The following is a 15,731-nucleotide window of genomic DNA, read 5'->3' as shown; positions in this document are numbered from 1 at the left end:
TCTGTTTTTTAGATAAAATCATTAATAAAGTTAGTAATTAAAATATAACTATATAATAGCAACAGAGCACAAATAAACAATCTCAGAAAAGGTATTACTAAAGGGAAACAAGAAAATTGCAAATTTGGACGGACCAAACTGTGAAAACGGAGAATGTCAATATTAATAGGTTGTTAAAATTTACATATTAAATTATTCAATATAATTGAAAGATTATTAAGTATGCTTGTCAATAGTGCTATATAAAGGAAAATATTAAGTTAAGTTTACGCTCAATGGGGCATTAATTTAAGCATATGTCGTGCTGACGGTAGTCCAATGTTTTAATGGAAACTAAAACCGAAAGATAATCTCAAGCAAAATACAGGTTTGAAGTTTAACAACTCTAAAATAATATCTCTCAATCAAGCATGTGACTATAGTTTAGTAGAGATGACCATTGAAAAACACGACTGTTGGTAAAATAAAACGGTTGGTAACGGATAATGAAACTTATACAACGTGGAAGACTGTTCTCTAGGTTTGGCAAATTCTCCATTGACTGGAAAGGCCACTGATTCTGCAGCGCGCCCATCGGGTCTGCAGCTTTATTTTTATACGTTGCACAGTAAATTATGTCATGCATAACCTCAGTAATATGAATACTTTTTAAAACTTCAAAGTAATTTAACTGATGTCGGAATGGTTAAACAATTGATTCACATAAAGCAAAAGCAGACTTTTGAATTAAACCCACAGATTACTGTTGAGAAATGAGCTCATCTCACAAATAATGCTAACTAAACAGCGACAAAAGTAAGAAAATTTAGTATAAGAAAAAGATAACTCCGTCGATTATTGAACAGACATTGTACTTCAATTCTTAAATTTCGACTCACTCAACAAATTGTGTAAAAACTTCATTTAGGCTCTGTACAACATGACATAGGATCGCTGCTCAAATTCTCAAATTGAGTAACAACAGAGCGGATAGAGTGAAACTTAGCTTAGTCACGTGTCTCAAATCGGCCAATCATACCTGACTACATCACTGATCATGTGATTGGTTTATTGTTATCAGAGACGTCGCGATATGGGAGTAACTGCTGCTCAATGTTCCATTTTATTGCTCAGAAAACAGTGAAAGTTTTGATCATTGTTGTATAGAAACTTACAAATAAAAGGCGCGGCGAAAAGTTTAGTGGACGGTAGGTTGATGAGTTTAAATTGTAAGTTTTTTGACTGATAAAAGGATAAAATGCTCACAAGAACAAGATGCGATTAAAAACAAATATGAAACGGAATATCCAACAGTTTGACTCCTGAGATAATAGGACTATGAACAAGGTGGGAGGGTCTGAATCATACGACAAAAAGTGGTTGAAGTCATGCAGGAGATCATAATGTGCATCACTCTAAATCCATAATTTTATTTTAGCCACGCAATATATTTATATTAGCGACACGAGAAACGCCATTGTCGGCTCATCGTAGAATTTTAGTAACTATGACGATACAGGGCCAATAGAGGCTGATATGACAGTTCCTTGATATGACAGTTCCTTTATTACAGGTCATTAATTTCATGAAAATTCTATTGGTATTTAAAGAAAATTGATCTTATTTTTGAGAAAAAACGAACTGAAGTTTGAAATAAACACTAAAGTATAACTGAGGATGCTGGCTGCAACTAAACTGTAGACAACAAATCGTACGAGCAGGAGCATGCTTGGAAGAGTTTATAAAGGAGCATGCTTGCTAAAAGTTGAAGACTTGCATGTGGAATTGGAAGAAATTATAAAGACGAGAAATTATAACAATTTCCGAAACTTGACAGTTTTGTGTGATCTAATACCTCAAATAACGCAAAAATACGTAACCGATCAAGAGGAAGAGAAGTTTTAATTCCGAACCACACGAAATACATAAATTCAACATTAAAGATGATCGAACTCTTACCTCAGCTCAAATTACATTTATTTCAGGATAATCCAGTTAGGAAACGTTTATTTACTAAAGCTAGGCGAGGATAAAACTCCTAAACGAAGAAACTAGATCTGCTCAACTATGACACAAAAAGAAGATATAGGGCCGATCATACCTGGCATCACCATGGTAACAAAACAAGTAAAAGAGGGACTAACTTTAGTATGAAGTGTTAAATTGCGGGGGAACAAGAGCCAAGCAAACCCCATTTAGCAGACAAAAGGAAAACTGAAAGACAATAGTTCACTTGGTCCGCCTAGTTATGAGAAAAACGCGTCACCTTTTGTTTTTTATGTTAACTTGTATAGAGTAGAACATGTGTATATTAGAATGACGCTAATTGTTGACATGCCTAACGGAAGTGTACACGAACTTAAGTATAACTGTATCATCAATCATATTCGTAAGCAACAAGAGATAAACAAAGTGTACGGCGCGCATACCCAACGGCCGAAACAATTTGAATTACAGAATTACGAATAAAACCAACAAAGATTACCTTACAAGACATATTTATGGCGGCCTAATTTGCGACGACCGAAATTTTGGCGGTCCGAAAATATGGCGAAATTGAACAAAAACCGTCAAATTTCGGACGTCACAGAAAATAAGGGTATTTTTCAACATTTTTTGTGACAGTAAGCAGTAAGGAAATTTCTGAAATTCGGTAAAATCATGTTCAAACTTAGTCTGTATTAAGACTGTAAGACTTTCATGTTAGCACATACATGTATTTTAATGCAAATTTAAACTGTATTGCTTGACATTCAATTCGTCATTGGTGTGGTAATAATTTGTCCCAAGATGCCAGAATTTATTTATTTATTTTACTTGATATTACTTTTTAGAAACAAAATAAAGCAGTGAAGGCACAGTCATTGAAATAAGCTAAAAGATAATGCGACGGATTCTATTACGACGACCAAAATTTTGGCGGTCCGAAAATATGGCGAAATTTTCGGAAAACCGCCACATTTCGTACGTTATAAATATGTCTTGTAAGGTATTCTAAAACTTTCAAAAGTACGGGTGGTTCACCAGACCAATAACTTAAATAAGGGTTCGTTTACATTTAAGAGTTTACCCCAAACCCTCTTTGTAAGCAACGCTTGCGTGAAAATTACACCCGTAACCAGCTCTAAAGCTTTTCCAAACGCATGCTCTCCCAGACTAAAGTAACGGTTCCATACTTTAACTGTTAACGGTGTGCAGTTATGTAATTAAGATATCATTATGTCAGGATATATCCGTTATCTAATTATCAGTATATGATATGATATATAGTACCATGACAGTTACAAAACTGAGACTTTTCGGAATAAAACAGTTATAGACGGCAGCTCTGAAACTTGTAAAAATAGCGGGTATACTGGTTACATTTAGTATGACACATGATAATTCAGAATATACTACCAGCAATGTTTTCATCACAGACATCGTTCAATGTGGACGTTGAGTCAGAAAATGACTGTTTAAGGCTGTTGTTACTTGTTGTTGCCTGTACATAGACAAGGACCCCGAATCTAGTAGATTTTATGTCCACATTATATTGCAGATGACCAGCCAGGCCATATAGCTTGGAGAGTCAGGTTTCTTGTTAATGTTATGATAATTGATCGGAATGGTAGGGTTGTTATAGGATTTCAGTTATACGGATGGTCTAGGATTACTGTACAGGGTTCCATTGAAAGATAAACTGAAATAACAATACCAATGACAAGTAAAAAGAGAATCAAAACAAGGTATTTAACATGTACAGTACCAAACTTGTGGTAACAAAAGCCCACATTGTCAATCTAAAGAAATTACCCTCATTGAATGGTACAAGGAGGAGGAGGCAAAATAAAGCTTAATAGTAACCCTAAACTTTGATAATAAGCACAATCCTCACGGCTAAAAGATTATGATTTATATAGATATCTCAATTATCTTAAGTACTGCGAGAGCATCCTACCCAATACCTACTATTGAGTTCCATGTTAATAATTTAATGATTAAGGTGAAATTAAAGTGAAACAATCATTTCAAAAATGAAATGTACACTGTACAGACTACAGACTCAATAAACGGGGAGAGGCTTTCTGTGTTAGGAATTCCAGGGGCCAACCCATGATAGCTTAATAGAAATGAAGGAGCAATCATCCCGGCCCCAACAATCAGACGAATTAAATCCACAAGCAGACTATCTGACAAATAAACCTGAGAAACTACCCCACACACACACACACACACACACACACACACACACACACACACACACATGACATAACACTCGGACCACTTGGCTCATCAGTTAACAGCACCTGAAGTTGCCACTGTCTAAACACCCACCTCAACATAAACAATTGACTTGCAAGCTTAAGTAAACAATCCTGCACAGTGCACGTGGTTGTTATACACCTACACCAACTAACAATGATACACGAACTAACGATGCAGGTGCCTTTTAGAGTTAGGATTGGCAGTTTAAAAAAGAAGAAAGCCGATCTTGTAGGAAGTGGATTTCAATATTTCAAGAATGTGGATATGTAATGATTATTGTCGATAATTTATGTATAGTGATTTTATGATATTTGTATTTAATTCGTCTGTTGTCTTATGTCTGTACTGATTATTGAGTTTATATGGGAAGGCACGTGCCGACTAAAAGACTCAAAAGTAAGGATCAGTATCAAGACAAAGAAACTAGTCAACTACATCTCTAATTCACTTCCGGTTTAACCTGTCACTAGCATGATGTCTGAAACATCATTCTTCAAAATCTTGGGATATGCTAAAAGTTGGATTGCTGGAACCAATAATGACACGATTGTCGAAAACAGTGAAACTCATTCACTGTCCTATCAAGAGCCCGATCATCAATCATTTCCTTCGCCAATTGCCGATTACGCCCCTCCGACAGCAGTTTCTCCTAGTCCTAGTATACCAGTTATACTAATTCACACATTGGAGGAGGACAACAGTACCACGAAGAAAGACCCTGGTACTCCCTCGACTCCAATGGTCTCTGAACCTTATAAAGATGCTTTCTACACTGGACATGGTGACCCCGAAATCACTCCAGTGCCACGCATCAGATCGAGGAACGTAAAGCAAACACTGAAAAATTTTCTACACACGCCGTCACTCTCCCCACGCCAGATTATCCAGGAACGGCACAGGCGGCATTCCTTCACAAATATGATCACAGAAGTGACACCGAAGGCTGGACAGTTAGTTGTCACTTCAGATAGAACCCGTCACGTGTCCGAAGGTGATGCCACGTCTATTTCAGCAAAACACGCCAATGTCGGGTGTCTTCAGTACAAGCGGTATCTGATCAGGGATCTTGGCCCTCACGAATGTGATGGAAATCTCTTTGAACTAAGTAACTGTTCATTTCTGGGCAGAGGACCTGAAATCTCTCGGGAATCTCTGCAAGCCGAAATAAAAGCTACCCTCCGCAAAGCATCACCATATGTCTCACCCGGTCATGCCAAAGCTGTCTCCACTGAACTATTCTGGTGCCCCGATGTCATCAACAAGCTTACCAATGACAATAAAATTTCCCAGTCACCAACAACCACAAGTTCCCCTCTCACTGCAGTAGCCGAGAACGGTGGCTCTATGGAAAACTTGTTGGTAAGCATCAACCATCATGTCAGGGCCATCACAAAGCAAGAGGTAATGTTCAATGGCCTTCAACTAATCTACTCATTCGACAGAACCTCTAGAATACCACTTAAGAACAGACACAAGAATGATAACCTTCCCTTCGTTATCCTACACATCGGTAAACCAAGAGACCTCAGCGTCACCCCACTGAGGTTCAACCCAGCTGTCGAGGTCACTGAAGTATGTGATGTCAGCCTCGGTAACTACAGTTTAATCACTGTGTTCCCCGAGGCGAGTCAAAATCTACACTTGTTCTTTTCCCCCGAGATGAACTCCCTCAGTCGCAAGGACGAGCAAGTCCTGATAGTGCCCTTCATCGAAAAGAATGTCGACATGCAGACCTCAGCCGAATTACCGATTCAGATCATGCAGCACAGCAACCCAGCTGCACCAGCCTCAATCGAGGATATTGCTACAACGAAAGTAGAAATATCACTAGCGAAGGTTGAATCCCTGGGGATAGAGGAGGACTACCTTGCTACGAAGGAAGTCACCACTGCCGAGCCTAGCACCACCAAGCTCAAGTCACCGCTATCTGAATCGCCAGATATGAAGCCGTTGGATGTGCAACTCGACCAACCGGTGATTCCGCTACACGAGATAGACAATACTGCTGCCGAATCACTGCCCCTAAGAATATCAAGCTGCAGTCAGAAAAGCGAAGATACGCAGAAACAGACAACTAAAGCAACCCCGGACGACACCAGCCACAATGAGTCCTTCGCCGATGAAGAAGTGGACCACACTGATCCCAGTCTCGACAAGGGCTCCTCAATCACTCTGAAATACATCACCCTTGATCTCCTGAAGAGAGCAGCCAATTCTAACAAGAAGTCTTCACTGTCCACTTTGATGACATCTCTCGGACTCAAGGGTAGCAACAATGTCTCTCTCAACAAAAAGAAACTCTGTGACCTACTCGAAAATTGTGAGTCTACAGGAAGCAAGAACACGGTGAAATTACTCACTCATCTCATCAATAAACTCGAAGAAACAGTGATCAGAATGGAACTCCTTGCCAATTATCTTCCCTTGAGCCTTTCAGCCCAAGAAAGAAAAAAGGCTCTGATCTCGTTTTGTAGTAATCAGTGTAGTGGCAACAGTAACGCGATTAAACTAGTTTTCGAAAATCCAGGTGAGGATGATCAGAGTAATTCAACCCGCAACATCTTACAGTTGCACAACACACCGTCTCTCCGTGACCAACCGAGCCCACACGATTCGGGCGACTACGTAACCCCTGATGGACCTCTGTCTGGTAACACTGATACCAAATTTCAATTTGGTACTCCCAAGGATCAATCTTGCACTAGAAGTGCGAAGAAGAAAAAAAGGGAAAGTCGCACAGAAAGAAAAAGGAAAAAAGGGTAGCAACAACACCTCCCCTCGCGTCCCCCTTGGTCCTCATCAGAATTCTTTAGTCGCACCTGATACCGGGAGCCTATTATCCGCTAACGGGCCAACCACTGAAATTAACGACGACATGGAAACTGCGGGCGATATGCCCCTCAAGGGTCACCTAATAAGTACCGAATGCAGTCAATGCTCTGAGTTAAAGGCGGCGGTGACAGTGCTACAAGACAGTATTATTACGCTTAAAGAAGAGATGCTGCAACAAAAGGCAATCTCTGACCTGATCATCTCGTCACCTACTGCCTCAGACAAAAAGCTGGAAGTCTTAGTCGCGAAAAAGCTCAGTCCGATTGAAGACAAAGTGAACCAACTAAGAGCTGACCTCAACCTACTTAGAGAGGCAGTAGATGAACAGAACAATACTCTGAACCTAGTGGCCAACACGAGGACTCAGTCCTCTCCAGACTTAAGAGCTGAGCTTGCTAACTGCTTCAACAAGTTGGAAGCAACGAATATCGCTAATAGAAGGCAGTTTGAAACACTTGAGCTAGGCCAAGACAATCTGAAGAAAGCAGTCAAGAGTGTGGCAAACACTGCTAAGAACCAGTCACAAGCCACAGCTGAAGAGCTAAAGGGTGAGCTCAATCTAGCCTTTCAGTCATTTGAAACTGTAAGTTCCTCAAATAGGACCCGAATCGAGGCACTTGAAGTAAACCATGAGAGTCTGACGCAGGCCCTCACCAGTTCACCACAGCCTCCGGCGAACCACAAGCCCGCCCGGCGTGACACACCGGCCTCTGTCGATGATACGAACAGGGAAAGCGAACAGGGTATCCTGTGGTCCAAGATCGTTGAGAATGGAGGCTCCGAGACGTTCACTACATCGAACAAGAAGAACAGCAAAAACCACAAAGAGAATGTACCTGTACCAGCAACCAGACAGGACAACCGCAGTGAGTCAAAACATTCAGAGACCACCGCATCCGAGGCACAACCTAATCAACCGAGTCGTGAAGCCAAGGAGAGTAGAAACAAATCTTCCAGTCGAATAAGGGAAAGTTACAGACAGCACACTGTTCTTCTGATCCACGATAGTAACTTTGATCACTTCAACCCTAAACTGTTCAATAGTCAATTCAATGTACACTGCCTCAAGTTTGACAGCTATGAGGATACGACTAAAAAAACAAAGCTATTGAACAGCACCATCAAACGACTCAAGCCCGAATGCATATATGTTCACACGGGGATAAATGACCTTCTCAAAAAGAAATCTGGTCTCGTGAGTATCGTTGAGGAGTTCTCCGAGCACCGGATGAACACAACCAAAGCCCAAATATGCTTCTCAGGACTGATTCCATCGAGCAACGATAAAGCCCTCAATGAGAGAATCAGCATCGTCAACAAAGATGTTGAAGACTATGTGAGCTGGCTCCACAAACACAAGCCGGTTGCAAAAGATAGGATCTTTACCTTCCAAAATGACAGCATCGGTGACCAAAACTTTTACACAAGTAACGAAGGGTTCAAGCTGAGAGAACGAGGTAAAAAAATGCTGTGGGTGCGCCTCCGTGAAGGAATGAGGAAAACAATGCGCTTACCTCGAGTAAGCTACCAACCAAAGGACAGATCCAGACGCAGCACGAACAGGTTTAGAGATGAATAGCCCCCCTAAGATGAGACACTCACTCAAACTCATGAGCTGGAACATCAACCACCAGCGTGACAAATTTGAGGGTGTCAAATTCGAAATTGACGAGGTCCAGAAGCTCATAGCTGGCCACGATATCGTCTGCCTACAAGAAACTAAAGGACAGGTTTCTATGCGGGAATTCAAATGCTTCAACGCCAACAGATCGGATAGCAACTCAGGTGGCGTGTGCACAGCGATCCGGAAGCACTTGGCTGCAGGAGTAGTCAGAGTTCATTTTTCCAAATGCGACGACATACTCATCGTAAAGCTTAAAGCCAAATACTTCAACCTTGACAAAGATCTGAATCTTATCAATGTGTACGACTCGCCAGCTCATGGCTCATACAAGAAACGAATGCGTTCCAAAATGGAACAATATACAACCACTTGTGAGCACTTAGAAGAGTGTCTATCAAATATCCCCGACTCCGAAGATGCTGCCATACTTGGTGACATGAACGCGCGGACCGGCACATTGAACGACTTCCTTATACCATGCGAGTCTAGGGACCTTCAAGTTGAACTCGATCCTCCCCAGCATTCTATATCTCCTACTGAGGTAGCCTCTAGAAACAACCAAGATCGGATTCTCAACTCCAACGGCAAACCCTTCATTGAGCTACTCCAGACAACTGGAATGATAATCCTAAACGGAAGGACAATTGGGGACATATTTGGCAGTCCAACTTGCATTCAAAGAAATGGAGTAAGTACGGTCGACTACATTTGCGTGTCCCACAGCCTCCTTCATCGGGCAAGGTTCTTCAAAGTTGGTGACCTCACCCCTTATTCTGACCACAGACCAATATCCACCACTTTAACCACTAACATAAGGAACATTGTGATGGCTGGCGACATCTCGAACGAAATGGAGCTCAAATTCGCATCGATCCCGAAGCCATTCAAGTGGACCAAAGATGCCTGCTCTGGACTTGGTACCACAGAAAAATTCAAGTCAGCCCAGAACACCGCTCAATTCAAAGAAAAAGTTGATTCTCTTCTTCAAACTGATATTTCCTCCCCTGACGACATTCGCAGTTTCAATGAAATTGTGATTGCCACCTTTACTAACCTGGCAAGTCAAGTTACCACCCAGAAAAGTGGAAAGCCCAGTACTAACAAAAACAAATGGTTTGATTGGAGTTGTAGGCATGCTAAACGATTAGTCTGTAGAGACGAAAGAGCCAAGAATAACACCCACATCGATCCTATGCTCGTGGAATCCAACCGAGCAAGATTTTACCTCCGTAAGAAAGAATACAGGGCACAAACACGAGCTAGAAAGGGAGCTTACCTTTACAAACTTAACGAGAAAATCAACCTCAGCAACAACATCAACTGGGCTGCTTTAAAAGACCTCTCGTCCGCTTGCAAGGACCCCGATACATTCGACATATATGACCTGATCGCATTTCACAAGTTCTTCAACGACCTATACAATCAGAAGTGCAAGGACCCCTCGCACGGTGGACTACAAACGAACACTTCGACCAACGAAGCTGGTGAACAGGGAACCGAGTACCACCTCGAGCCATCAGTCGAACTTGAAAAACTCAACACAGAGTTTACTATCCAAGAACTGGAGAAAGTCACCAATAAGCTCCAGAATAACAAAAGCGTTTCATGTGATCTTATCTCCAACGAGATGCTCAAGAGCTCCAAACTCGGTTTCCAAAAAGTCCTTCTGAAACTATTCAATGGTTGCCTAACGCAAGGAATCTACCCCTGGAACTGCTCAATAACTACCCCCCTACACAAAAAGGGGGACAAGCAGAACCCCGATAACTATAGAGCAATCACAGTCGGAAGTTGCCTTGGAAAACTCTTTGCATCCCTCCTCCTTGATAGGCTGATCGAATTCCGTAAAGTCGTCTGTCCCGACTTCCCTCACCAACTCGGATTCAGAGCTGGTGCCCAGTGCTCTGACCATATCCTGACCCTTACAACGATCATCGAGAAGTATACAAAGAAGCTGAAGAAGAAAATATTCGCTTGCTTCGTGGACTATCGTAAGGCGTTCGACACAGTCTGCAGGGAGGCTCTCATGTACAAACTCAGTAGACTTGGTATCGGAGGAAGCTTCTTCTCTTGCCTCCAGAACATGTACAGCAACTCAGTTACCCGTATCAAACTGAGCAAGAAGCTGTCGGACACCATCGATGTCACCATTGGTACCGAACAGGGACATCCAATGTCGCCGGAGCTCTTCAAGGTATACATTTATGACCTCTCCATTAGACTAGCAGCTCTTGAGGACTTGTCAATTCCAGAACTGAACGGCTTCCCGGTCAGCCATCTTCTGTGGGCAGACGACCTGATACTTTTGGCACTCGACGCCAAAAGCCTGCAGAAACAACTTGATTGCCTGCACGAATTTGCAAGTAAATGGGAACTGTCAATTAACATCGACAAAACCAAAATCATGGTATTCAACTCGAGCTCTCGTTTGCTGAAGTGCTCCTACGGGTTCAAACTAGGGAACCTGGACATCTCATCGGCCAAATCTTACTGCTATCTAGGCATTCAATTCAGTCTCAACGGTTCATTTAAAGGTGCCATGAACGAACTGAGGAAAAAAGCACTAAGAGCATTTTTCTCGATCAGACGCATGGTCGACACTCGAGCATTAACAACAAAAACCATGCTCAAGCTTATAGACAGCCTTGTTAAACCAGTCGCTACGTACACCTGTCAGATATGGCTACCGTGTACAAAAATGGCAAAGGAGATGGCTTGCGCTGATGGTTCAAGACAGAACCTTGCTAGAGCTGCAACAAAGGACGCACTTGAGACAACACACCTGAAAATGCTGAAATGGGTGCTCGGCTTACACAAGAAAGCTAACAACAACTTCTATTACGGAGATACGGGCAGGTTACCATGGGCCCTGTCGGTACTACCACAATGCCTGAGATACTTCGACAGATTGTCTCAGACATCACCCGACGTGAGCAGCGTCAACTTTCTTGTACATCAGACATTCCAAGAGCAGAAGAATCTAAACCTCTCTTGGTATAAGACCTGGAACTCGATCGCTCAGTCTGAATCCAAAGCGGCCAAATTCGCTCGATCCGACCAACACAGAGCAGAAGGAACGACCTCAACTGCACATGGAAATTTGGTTGATCACTTTGTAAAAGATTGGAGAACAGATTTAGCATCCCAAAAGAAAATGCAATTTTACTGCACTATCAAACAGGTATTCGGAGAGGAGCAGTATCTCAATCTAAAGAATAGTCAATGTCGCATGCACATAGCAAAAATCCGCTCCAGTAGCCATGACCTTCTTATTGAGAGAGGGAGATACACAAAAGAAACTGGAACGTGGACGAGAGCCTGCAGATTCTGCTGCAACAAGGATAACGTTCAAGGCTTAGAATATCTCCCCTTTTTCGAAGGAACAATCATTGAAAATGAAGAACACTGCCTCACTGAATGTCCAATGTACCACTCAGCGAGACTCTCACTGTCGGAAAACCTTAAGAGTCTTTTGCTGCTCAAGGAATACGGAGCTATCATGAATTCTGCCCATGTGCAAGAACTGGGCAAATTCCTTTGCAACTGTCACCGCATCAGGAACCCGAAAAAGACGCCAATACTGCCTGTCACCCCATCAGGACTACCAACTCAACAGACATAATACAGATCAACCATCATTATGCAGATTTCACGATCTGTTGTACGAGCATGGAACACTAGTGATTACTGTTTCCAGTACGTTGTGACTGTGAGTGGGAGGACTGTTTGAGTATGAATGTGTCTTTTGTGGACTTGAATACTAATATCGCAGTTTAGTGACCATTGAAGTTGCCTTTTACTACTTCCTCTTATGTTAAATTATTATTTCAGCAATTATTTCTATTTCGGTTGTTTGTACGGGAGTTAAATTTTAAGTAATTTTGTTTTAAATTTTCATGATTCTTGAATCTCGAATTTTACTTACTCTAGATATGTTATTCATTCATGTATAGTCGAGACGATGGTGTTAGTGCCATCTCCGACAACTTTACGTTTAATTCCGTTTAATTCCGTTTAATTCCTGTCATGCTTTCGCCAGTTATATTGGCCTCTAATCTCACGTACGACACACCCTAATTATTAGAGGTTCCCACCAGGGACAAAAGGAAATCGCGGCATGTGCGGAATCGCGATTTTTTCCCATTCTTTGCGACAAATTTTATGTATAGTTTAATATACCGCGAAATGTAATTCGCGGTATCGCGATTTTTGGCCAAAATAACCGCGAAATCCTTTTGTCCCTGGTTCCCACCCTATGATATGTTAGAGTGTCACGTGATGAGTATAGTTAGTCACGTGAATGGGTTAATCAACAACAAAAGTAAGCAACTATCCGTCTCGGTCTGGCTAGTAAAGTAGTAACAGCACTTATTCTAAATTCTAATAAGATGCGTTACATGGTATCAACCATGAAAACGACAAACTGGGGCCCAATTTGTTGAAACTTGAACGGTTAAGATTATCAGGTAGTTAGTCGTCTGTCGTATGTTATTTTGTGACCACGGAGAACCTAAAACACCTCCAGGACTATAAGCGATCAAAGTTTACAAAAATCAAGAATTCACTAGCACAAAACTAGTGTACACGACCGAACCTGCACCACTGATCTCCTGACACAATGACAGAGGGTAGGAGTATAACAGTATAACCTCACACGAAACGGCACCAGAACAAGATTAAACTAGCTCAGATGAAGTTAGTAGTTACAAAAACCCTCTAACTATAACAGTAAGTAACGGTGAGGGAGGGACAGAGAGTTTACTATCACATGGGATATTGTAAACTCATCAGACCAGGGGGTGAGACTGTTGTACTGTTGTGGGGAGTAGTTGTTCAGCGAAGGAGTCCAGTAACGTGAGGGGTTGTTATCTAATTAGGATAGCATTACGGGCATTACCGAGGGAGGGGGGCTGGAGGACGAGATATTGAAAAGAGTAGGTCACAGGATGAGGTCCCTTATACTTACAGGTGGCTGTCGGGTGGTGGCTGAGGCTGTCGGGTGGTGGCTGAGGCTGTCGGGTGGTGGCTGAGGCTGTCGGGTGGTGGCTGAGGCTGTCGGGTGGTGGCTGAGGCTGTCGGGTGGTGGCTTAGGCTGTCGGGTGGTGGCTGAGGCTGTCGGGTGGTGGCTGAGGCTGTCGGGTGGTGGCTGTCATATCAAATCATCCAATCTCTTTTGATGCATTCGTTTTTTAGTGCTCTATGAGTTTTAATACCCATGAACTGCAAATACCCTTAAGTTTTTCTCACAGCAAATATCAGATTACGATCAGAGGATCATTAGTAAAAACAAAACGAATATATAGCACTAGCAGTTAGTTACGAGACAAAGAACAAAGGAATTGCTGCGAGACCATGTGAATTACCCGACGGTTCTAATCAAGAAAGAAAGGAAATAGATATGGGTATTTACAATTGAAGGTGTGGGAATTAGTTAGATATCCTTTATTTAGTGTCGACACTGCATCTTTCTCATTAAGATACGTTGAAAACAGGAATACGTAACCACTTTCATTAGAAATAGAAATAATAAAATAAAGGGGTGGATTTATATTATATATATATTATTATGGTATTACGCGACACCTGGACAAAGTAAGGTTCATTTAAAAGTGAACTTAATACTATTCAGAATATATTGAGATTAATTTAGAATGAAAATGTCTCTATCCCAGAAATCTTTGAGTATTTAGTTAAATAAGTGATACAAAATCTGAATTGCATTAAAGTTTGCATTACAATTATAACAACTTAATAAGAGTACAGGTTCAAAAGTGAGGCCCTGTCAAGCTACTCTGAAGCTACTCAACAAAGGTCACACGGTTAGGCCATAGCTGTACTGATTGTGCCATTTATACCATCAATATTAGATTTAGACCCTACTACTAATTGTTATTCCTTAGATATGCCAGTTTCGTGCCTACACCTGATGAATTAATCAAAAGTAATGACTCGCTCTGTTGTGGTGCAATACGATTATTATTCAAAAGTCCTGGTTCTACTCTGACACGGTACAAACCAGTTCATGCGAGATTCTGGTAGAATTGGGTTTATGACCCAGTATCATAAGTTCGCTAACTCCTCCGAGACGCCCACCTGATGAATTTAATCAAACGTATAACTGAGTATGAACCTATTGGTGACGATTGATAAATAAATGACTGATTGCATATATTATATGATACCTTATCGGACCTTTATATATTTGGACGGACATTTATAAATGAACGGACATAATTATGAACGGACATTAAAATGAATGTTAGAAGGCATTCAAAACCATCAAAAATCCGATTATTATGACGTTTTTTAAATTTCAGCAAATGATTTTTAAAGTAAGAAAAGCAGTCGTTAAGCAGTAAGAATGTTAAAATATGTGTACATGATCAAACTACCCCGGTCCTGTTTGTTGTTGTTGTTAACATCACGCTTTCCTAGCACTGTTTTATTACCTCCCCTGAGTAATATTATTACCTACTGAGTAATATGAACTTTAACAACATCGGACAATGTCCTTGGCAACTTACCGTAATATCTAGAGGCTGGAACAAGTTTTTCATGTTGGCCGCGGGGACTATAGCTCATGAACTATGTTGTTGAGCCCTTGAAAACATCATTATATACTAGTAAAGTTTTCTGTGCCTCCGGCAGACCAAGGAGAACAGCTTTCCGTCGTTAACCTACGGCACAATTATTAAGTTCTCATAGTTGTCATATTCTGGACGAAAAGTTCGAAGTGGAAAAATTTTTGAAAAAAATTAAACGGACTTTAACTTGGACGGAACTTAAATCAAAATGAACGGACTTTATTTGAACGGACATTAAAATAAACGCTAGGGCCTCCAGCGTTCAATTAATGTCCGTCCGAATAAGGTCCGATAAGGTATTGGATTAGCTTATTACATGTTACACGATTGTTTCACATACTGACGAATTATGTAAGGTCCTTTATCAGATAATGCGTTTTATAAAGTTAAACAATAAACATGTGATTACATAAATATATGCAAAATTTTCAAATTCAATGTGGAATTTACTGAATGGCGCTCGG

General features: G+C 41.3%; 1 protein-coding gene across 1 annotated transcript in view; it reads right to left on the bottom strand.

The window, feature by feature from the left end:
• The window catches only part of LOC134813781 (uncharacterized), a 44,922-nt gene that overhangs the window by 21,468 nt on the left and 7,723 nt on the right, over positions 1 to 15,731 (bottom strand). The window lies entirely within an intron of this gene.

This window comes from Bolinopsis microptera, chromosome 4, assembly GCF_026151205.1.
Source record: "Bolinopsis microptera isolate Bmic1 chromosome 4, MBARI_Bmic_1.0, whole genome shotgun sequence".
Classification (NCBI taxonomy): domain Eukaryota; kingdom Metazoa; phylum Ctenophora; class Tentaculata; order Lobata; family Bolinopsidae; genus Bolinopsis; species Bolinopsis microptera.
The sequence above is the reverse complement of the archived record's forward strand: the minus strand, read 5'-3'. Positions and strand labels throughout refer to the sequence as shown.